The sequence below is a fragment of the Cetorhinus maximus genome, chromosome 4 (assembly GCF_964194155.1).
Source record: "Cetorhinus maximus chromosome 4, sCetMax3.hap1.1, whole genome shotgun sequence".
NCBI classification, from domain to species: domain Eukaryota; kingdom Metazoa; phylum Chordata; class Chondrichthyes; order Lamniformes; family Cetorhinidae; genus Cetorhinus; species Cetorhinus maximus.
Window position 1 is genome coordinate 129,239,459 of NC_135882.1, and position 21,139 is coordinate 129,260,597.

Here is a 21,139-nt window from a genome sequence, read left to right on the forward strand (position 1 = left end):
GAGAGAAGGCAAAAGGGATGGCCTGTGATTGGGTGGCATAATGACAAAATAATTAATAGTGCAAGGCAAAAAGGAAGTGATAATCAACAATAAATGAATGAATTAACTGCAAACTTTCTTGAAAAGCTTCTAGCTCTTTCTCTTTCTCGAGCAGCAATAGTTGTTTTAATTCACTCACTTTCAAATGGAAGATTTCAGTATTAGCTCTGGAGCTGTTTTTGCTATTGTACATGTTGAAAACTTTCCTACCTAGTGCCCTAGAGGTTTGATTTTACAAGTTGCTTTCTCTAGCCTGTAAGGTGAAGAGTCAACTCTGAACAAAATCATGTAATACTTTGCAAATACCTACTTTCTTAATTATAAATCTTATTTTATCTACAGCTGGCATCCAAACAAGACATGCTTATGATGATAACTTTTAATAATAATTACACAACCGAGTGCTTGTACGTGTGAGGAAACTGCAACTGCCTCCTTACGACCTGTTCACAATTTACATCCTGACCTATCTTTGTGTCGTCAGCAAATTTAGCAACCATACCATCTGTCCCTTCATCCAAGTCATTTATATAAATTGTAAAAAGTTGAGGCCCCAGCGCTGATCCCTGTGGCACACCACTCGTCACATCCTGCCAACCAGAAAAAGATCCATTTATGCCAACTCTCTGCTCCCTGTTAGCTAGCCAATTTTCTACCCGTGCCAATATGTTACCCCCTACACCATGAGCTTTTATTTTCTGCAATAACCTTTGATGTGGCACTTTATCAAATGCCTTCTGGAAATCTAAGTACAGCACATCCACCGGTTCCCCTTTGTCCACAGCACATGTGATTCCTTCATACTCCTTCATACCAGAACTCCCAGAAATCCTCTCCCCATCTTGAAACGGGCAGGCAGGTAAGGACCCTCCAGTCATCTGCTGACATCCACTTTGTGCCTTCTTCATGGAGCTCAGGGTGGTTAAAGTCGATTCAGCCTTCTGCTGCCTCGGTTGGGCAGAAATTCCGTTTGCTGGAGTAGTTCCCTGCCAGAAACCCGTTTAAGCCAAAACCTGCCCCACATTTCTCGTTCAGTAATATAAGACAAACATATCCGTCTTTCCTTCTGAGTACTTGGGTATTGTATCTGTGTATTTCAATAGAGCACTTACTTTTACTTGGTTTTTGCTTCAAAAAATTGTAGTGCAATTTGTGGCAAAGTCAACCTCAGAGAAGAAGTGCATGGCCACTTCTAAAAAATAATGTCACCCAATTGGACTTTGTACTAACCTAGGAATACCTAAAATGTCATTCTTACCCATTTGAATATTAGAGGAGAGACAGTACAGCCAGCTTTCCTCTAAAATCTAAATGCTATCTAAGAGCTGGTGAATGGAACTCTGTACTCGCACAAGACCAGTGTCTATAATATAATGATGCCCTGAGGACAAATAATAGCAATTATGAAAGCTTGGGCTTCTTTGATCTATTTCTAATGCTAAAAATAAGGTATTGCATTGTCCTAACATCTGATTTTCTCTCATTCATGCACACACAAACTTTCTGATTGTGGAGGAAGGAAATGGAGCCTGACCAACCTGCACAATATTTCTGTTACAAAATTAAACAGATGTTTTTTTTTCCCAAACATGAACCTTACATGTGCTTCTGTTTAATACACATAATTACCAAGCTATGCAGAATGTCCCATGTGGTATGTTCACTTGGAAGAAATTGCATATAGGTGGGAGGATTTGCATTCCATCAAAGAACGATGACAATGCTTTGGAATGGGAGGCTTTTCCAATTTTGGAATGAATAGTAATGTCAAACATTCCCACCTCAAGTGTGGTATAAATCCAATTCAATATGTGGCTCATTATCTTGTCTTAACAATGTGCCTTAACACCAAAGACTGCTTAATAACATATAATGTTCTTCGATAATATTTTGTGTCCTTAGAGGCTTTCACAAAGATTGCCTACTGTGTGCCAATTGGTGTTGAATTTGAGGTTAGTTTTGTGCTATGAGACTAATGTCTACTGGGAAATGGGCTGAGAATGCTTGAACCAACTGCACTCATGGTTGATTAGAGTTACGCAAGAGAGAGGAAACTATCATCCCCTTCTCTGGACCCAGTTCCAAAGTATTTATATAAGTAAAAACATTTTTTTAATTAAAAAATAATCATAATGCTCTGTTCTGATTACAGTTTCTTTACTGGGTGACCATGAGCAAAGAGGCCTCACCTCTGACTTTGACAGTTATACCTTGCTCGACCTATTAGAAATACGGTGGTTTATCTGGCTCAGATTTCTCCACATACAATAGCAGTACATTTTCTGAAAAATGTCATTGAAAAATTAACATTGATTTTCTTTTTAGGAAGAATGTTTTATTGCAATAGGACAGCAAAAACTACAGGGTGCTATATTATATGCGTCAGTTAATTTAATTTCTTACACAATAGAGTATTAACTTGGCTGCATTAATCTTTGCAATGAGTGGCTGATTGAACTTAGATCCAAAGGGTCAGAAATTAGTAGACATTGCACCCAGTCTTAGGGCATTCCACATGAATTCCAAGACTTTGCTAAATATTACTGGCAAGCATACCAACAGCAGTGAAGCCAACTTCATGAACATCATTTCTTATTTATGAGTCATTTATGAGTCAAGTTAACAACTGCAAAAAAATTTATCCAACTAAGTCTTAACAGATTGGGAAGATTTTAAGGATGTGCTGGCTTCTTTGCTGAGAAGGTTGTTTGCTGTCATTTCCTCTGGCTAATCAAATAGCTCTTAAGAGCCATGTTGCTAGATTTGTCCCCTGCAGAGCATTTTTAATCTGTGCTGTTGAACTCTTGAGCACGAATTTTATAGGCAGGATTTTCCCTTCGTCAGGCGGGCACGGTGGGCGGGCCCGGGAACGGCTGCAAAACGGACCGATGCCTGTGATGGGCCCCAACCACGGTTTCACGCTGGGGGGCCAATTAAGGTCTTCCCAGAGTGAAACGCGGCTCCGCACTGGCTGGGAAGGGCTGAGCGGGGGCGGGGGCCTGTGGGCTGCTGGGTCCAATGGTGACCCAGCGGCTGCTTTAAAAGCGGCCCAGGCAGCCCCTGTAAGGCTGCCATGGAGGAGGTTCCCTGAGTCAGCACTATGGACCTGAGTGCAGCTGGAAACGGCAGGTGGGAGGGCAGGTTGGGTGGGCACTTGGCCCCTGCTTCTCTGACGAGTGCCTCAGCGTCCCCCTGGATGACGTGGCTGCCAGGAGGGACACCATTGTCCCCAGGGATGGGAGGAGGAGGCCACCGCACCTCACCAAGAGGGCAGGGGAGGAGGTGGCAGTGCTGGTCAGCAGCCATTACATGGTACGGTGCTCCTGGGTGCAGTGCTGGAAGCACTTCAATGACCTGCTGTGCTCAGGAAGGGTGAGTACTGTGTTGGCATGGGTCAGTGTGTAGATGTGTTAAGGTGTGGCCGTCCCCCTGTGGATCTCAGGGGTGCTAGAGTCTGAGTGCCAACTGTCAATCATGCTGGAGCTGTCCAAGGGGGTGAGCGCTGGCTGCTTGAACTGAGTGCCTTTCCTCTCGAGGGACATGACTTGGATGTGCTTTGCCAGGTGTTCCTCAGGTGGGGTTGGCCAGGCTGCAATGGCGCTGCAGGTACAGAGTGGACTAATGAATGCCCCTCTGTTGTTTCAGGAGAAGGTGGCCCGCAACAAAATAGAAAGGTTGCGGACTGGCAGAGCTAGCCTCCTAATCTTCTCGAGATACAAGCAAGACGCCCTAGAGCTCGCGAGCTGGCACACCCCATGTGCAACCGGGTATGGAGAGGTGGGGGTGCCGGGGGAGGTTAAGAGTGCAGTGCACAGAGGTGAGAGTTTCGGTTTGTGCAACCATTCTAGTGTAGTCTCTTCACTGATGTGAGCCTCGAACCTGGGGTCCGCATTGATCATTGGAAGGTGAGAGCACCATAATGCAGATCTCCATTGTTTCACCAGGGTTCCTGGCCTACAGTGACAGTGTGATGACTTTAACTAATGACATATCCTTCTTCTCCCTTTAAGCAGGCGACTGGGGAGATGCCAGCTGTGGCACTGGCCACTCTCTACAAGGTGGGGCCAGCACAGGCTACATTGGCCGGAGGGCGACAGCCATGGTCATCAAGGCCAACAAGACAGCAGAGTCAGCAGGCTGTTTCCAATGCTGGTGCTAGCAAGGGGGGAGCACCAAGACATAGCGCCCGCAAATGTAAGTTAAAGGTACCATGAGCACAAGAGGACAGGTCACAGGTGATTTTATGTTAACTTTTGTTTACTTAATTTATCCTGGTCTGAATACCAGAAACGTTTATGTTAAGATTATTGAGCTGTCAGAATGAGATAAATTGTGTTTTTGTCATCATGGCCTGAGTATACTTCACCTTTTTATTTCATTGGTGTGGGGAAGACCAGTATGTAATGCTGGACATAGGTGTCTCTGAACTTTATTGCACAGGCATTGAGTGTTCTTTGTGTTCAAATGAAAAGGTCCTTTCAGACATCCGGGATGGAGGCGGCAGGTCTGGCACACATTTGAAGCTGTTCTTGGGTATCCCAACTGAAGGAGCGTTGAATATAGGCATCCCTGGTGTCCCTTCCTCCCAGCAGGTCACCGAAGTCTGGCTCCACACCCAACCTGCCGTCACCTCAGGCTTTCAGTAATCCGGGTGCCATATTTAAAGAGCACCCCTGCGCAGAGCTAGCTCTCTCTAAGGGATCAGAAGCTGCTGGAAAGGTTGGCTGTCAAAGGGAGGAAACATGCTGACCCCAAATTTAGTGACGCCTCCCTCAGGTGCTTACTGGACACAGTGGAGAGCCATCGTGAAGTCCTCCACCCCTACTCTGGGTGAATAGCAGCAAGCAAGGTCACCAATCCAGCATGAGAGGTGGTGGCAGTGGTGGTCAGCACCAACTCCCTGCAAAAGGAAACAGCCTCCCTGTGCCGAAAGAGGATGAATGATCTCCTCTGTTCCACCAGGGTAAATCATTCTTCGAATCACTTTCAACTCATGCGCTCACAAACCCATCACATATCCACAGGGATCTCACTCACTGCCACTTCAAGGGACATCACCATTCACTCCCTTCCATACACCTTCACCTGCCCTGCGGATCATGCCCTCATCCCATCCATGGCACCACTCACCACCCACACATGCCAGGCATCCTTCTCATCTGGCCTGGCAGGCATGCTGCTGACAGAATGTCTCCATTTGTATGCATGCAGGACAAACTGGCACACAACAAGAGGGCGAGGCCACAGACTGATGGAGGAATTGCCGGCATCAAGGCCCTCACAAACCTTGAGAATAAAGTCATCCTGCTGGCCCGCTATGATCTGGACCGTTCCTGTGCTAAGGGGCCAACGATGCTCAACCAAGGGAGGATCCAGTAGTGAAACATCCACCAAACAACACTGCTGTGAGCCAGTTCCCCTGTTCCTCAGTCCCCACCATGCACTAATTATCTCTCCTTGCTTGCACATCTGGAAAGCAGCAGAGGGGGTCCATAAGCCAGGCCCTTGACTCAAGCCCCGGAGACACTTTGGAAGAAGAATTTGATGACACCCTAATTGAAGACCTGTCACAGCACTCGCCCACACCCTCCACCAGCGCAGAGTCACACGGCTCGGTGGGACCTCGTTCTAGAGTAGCCTCGGGATCACAATCTGTCTGATCCACAGCAGGCGTCGTCAGGGACTTCCCAGCTTTCCCTCACTGAGAGGACTGCTGGAGGCCAGAAATCTGTCGAGTCTGAGTCAGATGAAAAGCCTCTGGACTCGGTCATACCTCAATTACTGGCTCTGCAAAGTCAAGTTCGTGAACATCAGGGGTGGAATCAGGTGTGGTAGTGGGTGGGGAGAACAACGTTTTACCCATTGGCTGCATTAGCAGCTTTTCACACCGTATCATCCCAAACCCGCCGCATTAATTATGCATTCCTGGGAAACACGCTGTTTTCATGGTGGGTGGGCTCTGATTCGCCTACCATGCCGTCACCTTGCCACTTCATCAGGCCAGACACCACATTTAAAGTACAGCCGCACTCAGTGCTTTCAACCAAGGACTGCAGCAAAGAAGACATGGCCCCAAAAGGCAAGTGGACTGCAGCCCTCAAACGTCTTTTGGACGCTCTGAAGGCCGCTGTGAGGTCCTCTACCCCCATTCTAGCTGCAGGAGGGGAGGCTACATTACCATTCCAGCTTGGTAGGTGATGGCAGTGGTGATCAGTGCCAATGTTGCACAGAAAAGGTTGGCCATCCAATGCAGATAGAGGATGAGTGATCTCATCCATGCCGCCAGGGAATGGCAACCATCTCATCACTCTAAACTCACACAGTCAAGCCCATCACACATTCGCTGGCATCTCACTCACTGCCAGCCCAAGGGACATCACCACGCATTCTCACACACATACCCTCACATGTCCATCTGGTCTCATCTCCTCTGGAGACTGCGTCCTCAGCCCTCACCATATTGAGGCCACTCGCACAGACCAACATGTACCCCACACATGCCCTGGGTTACCCTCCTTCCCCAGTACAGCTCTCGTCCTGCAGCCTCTTCCCTTGCCTGAGGCCACTTCTCCCACTTCGCCAAGCAAGACCTTGCCCTGCAGCCATTAAAAAGCCACCTACACATGACTGATGTGGTAGGTAGACACCTACCCGTGAGCCCACCTAAAAGTGAGATGGTGCTGTCTGTGAAGCCCGGTGCTGATGACTGCGAGTGCTGACCGAAGCAAGGTAGGGAAACAAACCTTGAAGTCCCGAGTGCATGCCTTATGTATGCTGTTGTGAAATGCATCGGTGTATTTTCCCACTGATGTGGGTGGATGATCCAGCATGGGGGGAATGAGCCCGGCAGACTGGCCTTATGATAATATGCTGACGTATTACAATGAGGTATATGCCCGTATTCTTCATATGCTGCACATGTTTAATGAGGTTGGCAGCAGAACCACTGCAAGTTTGTCTTCCGGCAGTATTAGTACAGTGCTGGGAGTTTGTTGATTGTAGAATGGGGAGAGGTGAAGCTAAGGGCCAAAGAAGAATCTGCAGGGTCGGGGGAATGGGGTCAGCGGTGGTGGTGGTGGTGGCGAGCAGCAGTAGCCTGGCATTCTTAGTTCTTAGTATGGGTTGTAAAATAATTCTAGAATGAGGCATATAGTGACTTCTTTTATTTATTCTTTCATGGAATGTGGGTGTTGCTGACTAGGCCAGCATTTATTGCCCATTCCTAATAGCCCTTGAGAAGGGGGTGGTGAGCTGACTTCTTGAACCCCTGCAGTCCATGGTACACCCACATTGCTGTTAAGAAGGGAATTCCAGGATTTTGGCCTAGTGACAGTGAAGGAACGGTGATATATTTCCAAGTCAGAATGGTGAGTGGCTTGTAGGGGACTTGCAGCAAGTGGAGTTCCTATGCATCTGCTGCCCTTGTCCTTCCAGGTGGTAGAGGTTGCGGGTTTGGGAGGTGCTGTCAAAGGAGAGTTGCTGCAGTGCATCGGGTGGTACACACTGCTGCCACCATGCGTCAGTGGTGGAAGAAGTGAATATTGAAGGTGGTGGATGGGGTGCCAATCAGCCAGGCTGATTTATCCTGGGTGGTGTTCAGCTTCTTGAGTGTTGTTGAGCTGCACTCATCCAGGCAAGTGGGGAGTATTCCATCATACTCCTGAGTTTATATACATATATATATGGCTGGTCCAGTTCAGGTTCTGGTAAATGGTAACCCCCAGGATGTTGATAATGGGGGATTTAGCAATGGGAATGCCATTGAATCTCAAGGGAATATGGTTAGATTCTCTCTTGTTGGAGATGGTCATTGCCCGGCACTTGTGTGGCACAAATGTCACTTACCACTTATCAGCCCAAGACTGAATGTTGTCCAGGTTTTGCTGCATATTGACAGGGGCTGCTTCAGTATCTGAGAATTCGCAAATGGTGCAGACCATTGTGCAAACATTAGTGAACATCCATTCTTCTTAGCTTATGATGGAGGGAAGGTCATTGATGAAGCAACTGGAGATGCTTGAGCCTAGGACACTACCCAAAGGAACTCATGCAACGATGTCCAGGACCGAGATGATTGACTTCCAACAACTACAATCATCTTCCTTTGTGCTAGGTATGACTCCAACCAGTGGAGAGTTTCCCCCCTGATTCCCATTGACTTTCTTTTTGCCAGGGCTCATTGATGTCACACTCGGTCAAATGCTGCCTTGATGTCAAGTGCAGTGACTCTCACTTTACCTCTTGGTTCAGCTCTCTTGCCTTTGTCTGGGCCAGGGCTGTAATGAGGTCAGGAGCTGAGTGGCCTTGGTGGAACCCAAACTGAGCATCAGTGAACTACTTAACTTATGATGGAAGGAAGATCATTGATGAAGCAACTGTAGATGGTTGGGCCTAGGACACTATCCTGAGCAACACCTACAGCAATGTCCTGGGTTTGAGATGATTGGTTTTCAACAACCACAGTCATCTTCCATTGTTCTAGGTATGACTCCAACCAACAAAGAGCTTTCCACCTGATTCCCATTGACCCCAGTTTTGCTAGGGCTCCTTGATGCCACACTCGGTCAAATGCTGCCTTGATTTCAAGGGCAGTCAATCTCACCTCATCTCTGGAGTTCAGCTCTTTTGTCCATGTTTGAACCAAGGCTGTAATGAGGTCAGGAGCTGAGTGACCCTGTCTGAACACAAACTGAGCGTCAGTGATCAGATTATTGCTATACAAATGCCCCTTGATAACATTGTTGATGACCCCTTCCATCACGTTGCTGATGATCGAGATTAGACTGATGGCGATAATTGGCCAGGTTGGATTTGTCCTGTTTTTTGTGGACAGGACATACCTGGGCAATTAATCACATTGTTGGGTAGATGCCAGTGTTGTAGCTGTACTGGAACAGCTTGGCTAGGGGCACAGCAAGTTCTGGAGCACAAGTCTTCAGTGCTATTGCACGAATATTGTCACAGTCCATAGCCTTTGCAGAATCCAGTGCCTTCAGCCATTTCTTGATCTCACATGGAGTGAATCGAATTGACTGAAGACGGGCATCTGTAATGTTGGGGATCTCAGGAGGAAGCTGAATTTGATCATCCATTTGTCACATCTGGCTGAAGATGGCTACAAAGACTTCAGCCTTATCTTTTGCACTGATATGCTGGGCTCCCCCATTTTGAGTTGTTAGATACAATATTCCATTTAGCATGGTGGTAGTGTCATGCCACATGGTGGAGGATATCCTTAATGTGAAGATGGGACTTTGCCTCCACAAGGACTGTGCGGCGGTCACTCATACTAATACCATTATGCATCTGCAACAGGTAGATTGGTGAGTATAAGGTCATGTTGGTTTTTCCCTCTTGTTGGTTCCCTCACTGCCTGCCAGAGACCTAGTCTAGCAACTATGCCCTTTCGGACTCAGCCAACTTGATTAGTCGTGGTGCTACCAAGGCAGTCTTGGTGTTGGACATTGAAGTCCCCCACACAGAGTACATTCTGTGTCCCTACCATCTCAGTGCTTCTTCAAATTGATGTTCAACATGAAGGATTGTGAGCAGAACTCTTTATATATTATCTAACTTATCAGCCTCAAAATATTGGCCATTCTGACCAATTTTAGATGTAACTTTGCTGCGAATAGATGGGAACAACACAAAAGTAGGCTGGAACGCAATTATGTCAGAACCTGGCTTGGGACAAAAATTTCTGGAATGGGCTTGTGCCATAAACCTTCTTTTAGACCTGATGTAATGTTGGCAAAGGTAATCATAAAATATGAAATACAGAGAATATCATGAAACAGAATGTAAGAGCGGCCACATATATTTTACATTGGATACGTTATGATCCCTGCTATGATCCCGTAGAGATCAATAACTTTGTAAAAGATATTTGAATTCCTATGACTGAAAAGATCACACAAGATTTCAAGATTTAAGATGTTTACTGTAATAAACAAACTAAAAGCAACATTGTCTACACACTAGTCATTAGGCAACTTTTAACTTTTAAAACAATAGAATACCACCACCCCCCACACTGCCACCCCCACCCCCCTCCCTCCGTGGTTATACTTTACTCTGTCCCTTAAGCGGACACTTCATTCTCCAGGAACCAGTGCGAAACAATTTTCAGCCCCCAATGGTTTGCTTCCTTTTTCATTTTCTAGTCAGATAACTTCTGATCTCTGAACTGACTTTCACAGTCAGAGTTACCCAGAGATTCCTCCCTCTAGCCAAAGCTAGGCAAATCTTCCAGCCTCGTTTAAATCCTCATGTACTTGGTCTCTTCAACCTTAATACAAGCTCCCACCCACATCCTGTGGGGTGAACAATAGTGACTGGCTGCCTCTTTTTTCTCTCTCCCCATCTCAGATTCTTGGAAACTGATTTCTCTGTGAGGTTCAGGAGAACATTAATAAGACCATGTAAGCCAATGCTACAATAGTTTTTTAAGGCCCATTCCCTTCTCAAAGACCATCTCCATGAGGACGTGAATCACATGGGCCTTGAGTCCTGGAAAAATGCTGTTTAGTTATCCTCTAGACCCCCAACTCCATTCTATCTTGGGATTAAATAAACAGTTTAAAGTATAACCATTTACAAAACCTGACATTCCTAACACCTCCCTATGAAACTTGGAGACCAGGAGTCTATCGACCTTCAGCACAGCTGCTCTGGTCATTGTTTACAGATGTGTGAATCTTGTACCATCTTCCCAGTAAGACAACCTGGGTCCCCTCTTTAACCTTTAAAAACAAAGCCACCCAAGATTGCATTGGGCAGAATCCAGAACAGGTCATTCAATCCTTCATTTTAGCCTCAATTAAAGAGATAGTCCCAAAATATAATCATCTTATAAATGCCATATTTGTAACATCCCATAGAAATCAATAACTTTTAAAAAGAGATGAATTTCCTAAGTGACACATGGAAATAAACCATGGACAAGATTTCACGTTTTAAGTCTTGTACTGTAGCAAACAAACTAAAATCAACATAGAAAAATATTAATTAATAGGCAACTAATATATCAAACTAAAGAAAAAGGTTGTTGTGCATTCACTAACATAACTAAAAATGTCTTATGGAACACATTTATGCAATGTCAGACTTCTGGCAAATGTGTAGCATTCCAAGAATAATCCCACAGTCACCTGCAGCTTTCCAGCAGAAGTTCACTTCTCTCCGCCACACCAGGTCAAAACTTCCAGTGTCCTTCAACAATCGTTCCGTTCAGTGTGAGTTTTCCTGATGACAATTATCACCAGCAAGGCACAAAGAAGTGAATAGAAACCAAACTCTTACAAGTGCCTGCTTGGTCGTTAACATAAAAAGTAGCCTCTGCTTTTCCGCAACAGTCACTTCTTTGTTTCTGTGTCTCAAACAGCAACTGTCCTTTTCCTGTGAGATAGTCTGAAAAGGTTAAAACTGGCACTTAAGTAGGTTTCTATTTGCATTTTTCACTCCATGGCAACCAGATCATCTGGGTATTTCTCTAAAGCAGATGGAGAATCGGTGAAAGACAGGCATGCCCTGCATCTTCTGTGCCCTCTGGAGGAGACAGTGCTCCACATAATGGGGCTTTTTGTGACTGTGGCCACTGTATCTAACATTTCCAGGAACCTTCAGGGTGATGGTATGTACCTGCCCTCTGCATCTTCTTAAATCCTACCACATCCTCATCCTGCTATCTGGCATGAAGTGTAAGTTGCTGATGTGTGATTATTAACCACTTTCTTTCCACTGTGACCCACTTCCCTCACTCACTTTTGATATTTTGCTTTCCAATAACCAAGATTTATCACCTGACCAACCAGTACTACCTCACCATTAAGGGAGAGAGCTAGGCCAGACATCTGATGAAGAAGCACCATTACTTTATCTGATAATGCAGCTACCAGCTCAGATGTTGGCATTATGCATATCTTAGAGAGTACTGTTGAATTAGGATCAGCATGTGGTGAGACATGGGGCTCAGGTGGGCTGCAGCTAGGCAAGGGGGAAAGAATAGTGTGTGTGCCAGCTCATCATCTTACAGCATACTATATTATAGTTACTATTGCCTAGATATTTCCCTACTTTTACTTCTCTTTTCTGCTCTGGTTCATTCCCCATCACTAGATCCAATAGCAGTTGGGCTGTTTACATGTTTGTTAGAAAGGAGTCATGCAAAAAATTGTAGGAACTCCATTCTCTTAGAACCATAGAAAAGTTACAGCACAGGAAAAGGCCTGTCAGCACATTGTGTCTGCGCTGGCCGATAAAGAAAAAATAAAAAAAACTAAATGCGCATGTTAATCCCAACTTCCAGCACCTGATCCGTAGACTCGCAGGTTACATCAGATCCAAGTCCCTTTTAAAAGAGTTGAGAGTTTCTGCCTCCACCACCAAACCAGACAGCAAATTCCAAACATCCACCACCCTCTGGGTGAAGATGCCTTTCCTCATGTCCCCTCTAATCCTTCTACTGGTCATCTTAATCTGTGCTCCCTGGTAATTGACCTCTCTGCTAAGGGAAACAGGGCATCCCTGTTTACTCTATTTAGGCCCCTGATAATCTTGTCCACCTCAATCAGGTCACTCCTCAGTTTCCTCAGTTCCAAGGAAAACAACCCCAGCCTATCCAATCTTTCCTCATAGCTGCAATTTTCAAGCACTGGCAACATTCTTGTAAACCTCCTCTGTACACTCTCAAGAGCAATTATGTGCTCCCTGTAATCTGGTGACCAGTACTGTACACAAAATTCTGAATGTGGCCTAACCAGCATTTTGTACAGTTCCATCATTATATCCCTGCTTTTGTATTCTATACCTCTTCCAATAAAGGAAAGCATTCCACATGCTTTCTTTACCACCTGTCCTGCCACCTTCAGGGACCTTTGGACATGCACTTCAAGGTCTCCCACTTCCTCTACCCCTTCCAATATTCTCTCATTTATTGTGTATTCCCCTGTTTTGTTTGCCCTCCCCAAATGCATTACCTCACACTTCTCTGGATTGAATTCCATTTGCCACTTTTCTGCCCACTCAATCAAACCATTGATATCATTCTGGAGACAACGGCTATCCTCTTCACTATCAACTACATGGACAATTTTTGTGTCATCTGCAAATTTCCCCATCATGCCATGTACATTTAAGTCCAAATCATTAATATATATAACAAACAGCAAGGGAACCAGCAGTGAGCCCTGTGGAACACCACTGGAAACCATTTTCCGCTCACAAAAACATCATCAATCATTAACCTTTGTTTGCTGTGGCTGAGACAATTTTGAATCCAACTCATGACATTCCTCTACACCCCATGGGCTTTTACTTTTCTGACCAACCTGCCATGTGGAACCTTGTCAAATGCCTTTCTAAAATCCATGTAAACAAAATCCATTGCACTACCCTCATCAATCCTCCATGTTACTTCCTCAAAAAATTCAATTAAGTTAGTAAAACATGACCCTCCCCTAACAAAACCATGCTGACTATCCCCGATTAACCTGTTCCTTTCTAAGTGACAGTTTATCCTGTCTCTCAGAATTGATTCTAATAATTTTCCCACCACAGAAGTCAGACTAACTGGCCTATAATTATTTGGCCTATCAATTGCACCCTTTTTAAATAATGGTACAACGTTCGCAGACCTTGCGCGGATTGGAAAAAGACCCTCAGAGCATCAACTATTTTCTCCCTGGCTTCCATTGACAGCCTGGGCTACAATCCATCTGGACCTGGTGACTTATCCACCTTCAAGGATGCTCTCTCCTCCGTCTCCTCTGCTCTCTGTAGGCCATCAGGCATACAGCTTGGTCACCTATCTCCGTGCTCCTGATGTGGTCCTCCTGCAGCAAGAAAGAGAGAGAGAGAGACATGGTTATCATTGCTGTACTTAGCACCTTTCCTGGCCCTGTGTAACTGCCCCTTAACATTTCCCAGAGAGTGCTGGCCACCCCTCGGATGGCCACAGATGAATGCGCTGCATGGCTGCCCTGTCAACCTGCAACATGGGGGAGACTGATCCTAACTGGGATGCTCAGATTGCAAGGGGCTGTGAGCACCTCCAGCAGTGACTGCTACATGACCAGCATTGGCGAGGAGATTGCACAACGTGTGCGGTCCAACTGCTCCACGGTTCAGTAAAGTGGTCGCGGACTCGCAGTCTGTGGTGGGGGTGGTGGTAAGATCTGGAGCGCTTGGTGGCCCTTTGGTGCCTCCGTGTTGCTTGCATGGGCGGGCACTCTAGGAGCCTGACCCCAATCATATCACTATGGCTGTGCCTGAACTGACTCCGTTGCAGAGGAATGGTCAGTTTATACAGGTGTTCCTACTGCTTGGCCACTTCCCTCGCCTACCCTGCCCCCCCACCTCGATTTCTTGTGCGATGGGTCTAACGTCAAGGCAGCCTTTGCCCTCCCCCCATAACAACACTTGCCTCAGGCTGGGCAGCAGCTGCCCCCGGACAGCACCCCCTCCATCCCCCTACAACAGTTGCCCCTGAGGCTGGGCAGCAGTTGCTCCCAGGCACCCCCCCACAACAACAGTCACCTGTGAGGCTGGGGTCAGACACGTACCCCCCACAACCGCCAACAACAGCCGCATCCAAGGCTGGGGGCCGTCCTCCACATTGGGTGGGAAACCTCAGCCAAAACAGGGGTGAAAAAGCAAGACTCCGCTGAAAAATAAAGAAAAATAACTTAGCAACGAAATTGAAGAATAATTTTAATAGAGGTGGAAACAATCAGTCTTTTAGCGATTGGCAGTTTAAAAAAATCGAATGCCACTATTGTCACAGGAATGGACGTAGGATGCAGCGATGCAAAGAAAGATTAAAGCAGGTTTGTAAACAAAAGAAGAAGCCCAATGAAATCTACAATGTAGAAGAGCCTGAAACAACAAATTCAGACGTTTACTCATTGTTTAATCTGAAATTTGGAAAGATAGAACCAGTATTTGTCACAGTGAAAGTAAATGGCATACCTGTTAGAATGGAAGTAGACATGGGGAACATACCTTCAGATATCTGAATAATGGTGAACATCAATTAAGTTTAGAAGAAACAGCCGTCAAGCTAAAAACATATACACGTGAAGACATTCAAGTGAAAGGCATAAGCAGGGTAACTGTCCATTATGGAAGCCAATCAGCAAAGCTACCCTTGATGGTGGTAGCAGGTGAAGGGCCAAGCCTCCTGGGGTGAAATTGGTTAAAGGAGATTAAGTTAGAATAGGCTGAAATTTTCCACTTGAGAGCAAGTGGGCTAACAGAGCTACTTAGAAAGCACACCAGCATCTTCAAGGATGAACTGGGGAAAATCCAGGGCCCACAGGCCAAGATTCATGTGGATCTGGAAGCAACTCCTCGCTTCATGAAGGTGAAACCGATGCCATATGCCCTGTGAGAAAAAGTCGACATTGAACTGAACTGACTAGAGAAACTGGGTGTTATACAACCTGTTCAGTTCTCAGAATGGGCAGCACCCATAGTGCCTGTCCTTAAACCCAATCAAAATGTCCGAATTTGTGGAGACTACAAACTGACTGTTAATAAAGTAGCTAAGCTATCCCATTCCAAAAATTGAAGACCTGTATGCCAAGCTGGCAGGAGGGTCAACATACACAAAGCTTGACATGAGTGATGCTTATCATAACTAGAGTTAGATAATGCCTCCAGGGAATTTGTCACAATTAATACCCACAATTGAAACCAATATACATGATTGCCTTTCAGTGTCTCCTCCACTTGTGCAATCTTTCAGTGAACAATGGAAAGTTTACTGCAGGGACTGCCCCAGGTTATAGTCTATTTAGACAATGTATTGGTGACAGGACTCACTGAAAAAGAGCATTTGGCAAACTTAGAAGAACTCTTAAAATGTTTCTTGCAGGCTGGAGTGCATTTAAAAAAAGAAAAGTGCACATTCCAAGCAAGGGGGGTAATCTATTTGGGTCACCGGGTAGATTCACAGAGCCCCCCACCTGATTGAGGAGAAAATGAGAGTGGTAGGAGAGGCACCTGTGCCAAAGAACGCCTCAGACGTCAAATCATTCCTAGGAATGATTAACTATTATGGGCGGTTATGACCCAATTTGTCGACAGTGCTGGCCCCCCTGCATTCTCTACTCAAAAAGAACTAACGTTGATCTTGGGAGGCGCCCCAGAAAGAAGCTTTCATAAAGGTGAAACAATTGCTGCACTCATCCAATCTATTAGTGCATTATGACCAGACGAAAGAATTGGTGCTGACATGTGATGCATCTCCCTACGCAATGGGAACTGTGCTCTCTCATTGGATGGACGAGGACACAGAACGTTCAATAGGTTACGTATCAAGAACGCTCACCACAGCGGAAAAGGGATATTCACAGATAGAAAAGAAGGCCTGTCCATTTGGTGTCAAGAAATTTCACCAGTACATACACAGCTGCCATTTAACAATTGTTTCAGACCACAAACCATTGCTGGGATTGTTTAGTGAGGACAAGGCTGTACCACCCATAGCCTCAGCAAGAAGACAATGATAGGCTTTAATTCTGGCAGCATACGAATACACTTTCAATGCCCTTAGTTGTTTGCCTTGACAAGAAAATAATGAGCACGTCCCAGTTCCATAGGAACTTGTTTTACTGTTAAATTTCTTAGATTCCTTGCCAGTACGTGCTCGACAGATCAGAGACTGGGCAAGTCAGGACCCAGTCACATCTCAGGTATGAGAACAAGAGCTACATGGTTGGTCACAGGAGCCCGTATCTGATGAAATGAACCCGTACTTCAACAGAAGACATGAAATAACCAGCCAGGATGGCATCTTATTGTGGGAAGCATGAGTGACAGTTCCTCCAAAGGAAAGGGAGCCACTTTTAATTGAACTACACAGTACCCATCCAGGAATTTCCCGAATGAAGACCATAGCACTCAGCTATCTATGGTGGCCTGGGATAGGTGGTGAAATAGAGATTTTAGAAAAGCACTGTGTGCAATGCCAGTATCTGCAAAAGTTACCAGCGACAGCTCCATTATACCCATGGGAGTGGCCAGGTAGACCCTGGGTGTGGTTACACATTGACTATGTGGGACCTTTCCTGGGAACAATGTTTCTGCTCATTGTTGATGCCCATTCAAAATGGTGAAGTCTGCGGCCGCTACAATTTAGAAAATATGTCAGAGTTTTGCCATTCATGGGCTATCAGAAGTAGTTGTTTCTGATAACGGCATGGCATTTACAAGTGCTGAGTTTCAATGGCTTATCAGCCTCAATGGTATCACTCGTGAAAACTGCACCATACCACCCTTCCTCAAACGGACTGGCCAAATGCTAACTGGGGATCCCTTGGCAACCAAGCTAGCACGCTTTCTTTTTCATTACAGGACTACCCCTCACACAACAACAGGTGTCACACCTGCGGAGTTATTGTTGAAATGCCGTCTCAGGACCAGGTCGAGTTTAATAATGCTGAATTCAGAAGGGAAGGTGGAAAGGAGTCAGGGAAGCCAGAAAACCAGACATGACTGGCATAGTCGTGAGAAGAAAGTTACCGTGGGAGAGCCGGTATACGTGAAGAACTTCAGGAAAGTACCAAAGTGGTTACCAGGTGAAATAAGTGCGGTGAATGGACCTCTATCTTACCACGTGGAGGTGGAAGGCCGGATCATCCGTAAACATGTGGACCATTTAAGGAACAGAGAGACAAACCACCAAGATTTGGTTCCATCAGTGATCATGACCGGATCTGCATTTCCTGTTAAGGATGCTCAACCCAGGACTGTCATGCCAGGTGTTCCTGTGAGAGTTGAGCAATCAGAACTGCAAGTGCCCATCGAAGCACCTGATATTCAGGCAACTCCGGAAAAGAAGGTTGCTGACAAAGAATCTGAAGTTGTGGAGCTGCGGCGTTCCACATGTACCAGGAAGCCACCTGAAACACTAAACTTGTAAATTCCTTACCAGTGGACGGAATGTAGTAATTATGGTTTTATTTAGATTGTAATGTACCTTTAAGAATAATACATGTTAAGGAAGATCACATGATCTGTAGTAACCAATAGGAGAGTAATGCGGGTTACCTCAGCATTCAGTATAGAGTTAGAGTTGGAGTTGAAAGCACACGTGCAGTTGTTGCTGAGTATACTGAAAATAAACTTAAAGGGAAGAATTGTCCATGCCCGCTGGGCATGATAGGTGGTGTGCATAGAGAATATGGCTCGATTGGTTTCATGACGGTGGGAAGGCAGGTCGTGATCGTCCGCTCAGCCACGTTTCCTGCCAATGGTCATCGGGGAGCCCACTGTAATAAATCAGCATATCATTAAAAGGCCATCCCGTCAGGGTGTTGCACCCCTGCCGGACCCTCCGTCCACGTTGGCAGGAAAGCACGTCGACGTGTTTCGCAACAGTGCACAGGCGATGTGCACTTGGTGGCCTTCACTTTGGGGAACTGAAGGCAAGTGAGCAGCACCGTTCTGCAGAGCTTGCCAGGGTCGTCTGTTGCTTTTCAGGCTTCGTTGGCACCGGGGAGGGTCTGGGATGATGAGCAGCCCTGCCTCGGAGGTGACTGTTTTCAGGGGTGGGGCTGTCCAAGGGCAACTGCTGCCCAGCCTTGGAGGCGACTGTTGTCGGGGGTTGTGGGGGTGCTATCCGGGGGCAACTGCTGCCCAGCCTTGGGGGCAACTGTTGTCGGGGATTGTGGGGGTGCTGTCCAGGGGCAACTGCTGCCCAGCCTTGGGGGCAACTGTTGTTGGGGGTTGTGGGGGTGCTGTCCGGGGGCAACTGCTGCCCTGGCGTTAGACCCAGCACACAAGAAATTGAGGTGGGGGGGCAGGGTAGGCGAGGGAAGTGGCCAAGCAATAGGGACACCTGAATAAACTGACCATTCCTATGCAACTGAGGCAGTTCAGATGCAGCCACAGTGATATGATTGGGGTCAGGCTCCTAGCCTGCCTGCCCATGCAAACAACATGGAGGCACCAAAGGGCCACCAAGCACTTCAGACCTTACCCCCCCTGCCCACCTCCCCCAATGCCACACCCACCCCCCACCCCACCACAGACTGCGAGTCCACGACCACCTCATTGGACCGTGGAGCAGTTGGACTGCACATGTTGTACAATCTCCTCGCCAACGCTAGTCATGTAGCAGTCACTGCTGGAGACGCTCACAGCCCGTTGCAATGTCAACATCCTGGTTAGGATCAGTCTCCCCCATTTCGCAGGTTGAAAGGGCAGCCATGCAGCGCATTCATCTGTGGCCATCCGAGGTGTGGCCAACACTCTCCGGGAAGCGTTAAGGGGCGGTCACATAGGGCCAGGAAAGCTGCTAAGCACACCCATGCTAGCCATGTCTCTCTCTCTTTCATGCTGCAGGAGGGTCACGTCAGGATCATGGATGCTGGTGACCTAGTTGTATGCTTGATGGCTTAAAGAGACTGTAGAAGGCGGAAGAGAGAGCAACTGAGGCACTTGGCCGTGCAAAGGCAGGAGCAGCAACCTCAGGAAGAAGGGGCTGTTGGGGCTCCCACACACGCTGCCCAGGAGCGACAGCGAGCCTTCACTGGTTGGCGCCTAGCAACACCCAGGGTCTATAGACACCACCTGCCATTCCTGCAGATGACTGAGAACCAGTGTTGCTGATGATTGCACATGTTTAGGGACCTGATCACTCACATCTGCCACTTACTGCAGGACTTGGCGCCAAGGGGACATGGAGGGCATCCACTGCCAGTGGCTGTGAAAGTGACTGCAGTGCTCAATTTCTATGTCAGTGGCTCCTTTCAGGGCTCCACAGGTGACCTCTGTATGATTTCACAATCTGCCACCCACAAATGCATCCATGAGGTCACGGATGCCATCTTCTTCACGGCACACAACTTTGTGCATTTTGCCCAGGACCAGGACAGCCAGGAAGCAAGGGCCATTGGATTTGCCCTGATCTCGGGATTCCCACAGATGCAGGGTGCGATTGACTGCACTCATGCAGCACTCAGGTCACCGCCGCTACGCTCAGTGGACTTCATCAACCATAAGGTCTTCCACTCAGTGAACGTGCAGCTGGTATGCGACCACCAGAAATGCATCCTGCAGGTGTGCGCACAGTTTCCAGAGAATGTGCATGATGCCTACATCCTCAGTCGGTCACAGATCCCTGACGTCTTTCAGGGTCCACAGAAGCTGCAGGGTTGGCTCCTTGGGGACAAGGGCTACCCACAGAGGCCTTGGTTGATGACACCCATGCGGTGGCCTCAGACTGCAGCAGAGCAACATTATAATGAGGCTCATGCAGCAGCTTACAACTTACTGGAGCAAACCATTGGGATGCCCAAGAAGAGGTTCCGGTGCCTGGACCGGTCTGGTGAGCACAGCAATACAGTTCACAGAGGGTGTCACCCATCGTTGTCGTCTGCTGTGCCCTTTAGAACTGGAGCTGCAACAGGGAGTGGAGATGGCTGAGGAGGAGCTGGACGAAGAAGGGCAAGTGGGTGAAGTGACAGTTAGCAACCATATTGGGGACAGTGATCACAATTTAGTTAAATTTAGCATTACCATGGAGAAGGACAGAGATAAGGCAGGAGTAAAAGTCTTGAACTGGGGGAAGGAAAATTTTGCAGAAATGAGAAGGGACTTGGCTGAGGTGGACAGGACAGCACTGATGGAAGATAAAACTGTGGAAAACCAGTGGGAAGCACTAAAAAGTGAGATCCTAATTGTACAAAGTAGACATGTCCCCTACAAAAATAAGAGTGGTATTGCCAAATCTAGACCCCCCTGGTTGTTTAGAGGAATACAGGGGAAGATCAAACAGAAAACAAGCATACGATAGGCACAAAGAACTAAGCACTGCAGATAGCCTAGACAAATATAGGAAGTGCAGGGAAGAAGTAAAAAAAGAAATAAGGAAATCAAAGATAGGGCATGAAAAAAGATTAGCAAGTAAAGTTAAAGATAACCCAAAGATGTTTTATCAATACATTAATGCTAAAAGGTTAGTTCAGGAAAAAGTGGGACCTATCAGAGATGAAGATGGAAACTTGTGTGTAGATGCAGAGGCTGTGGGAAGGGTTTTGAATGAATATTTTGTCTCCGTGTTTACAAAGGAAAGGGAGGATGTAGATATAGCAGT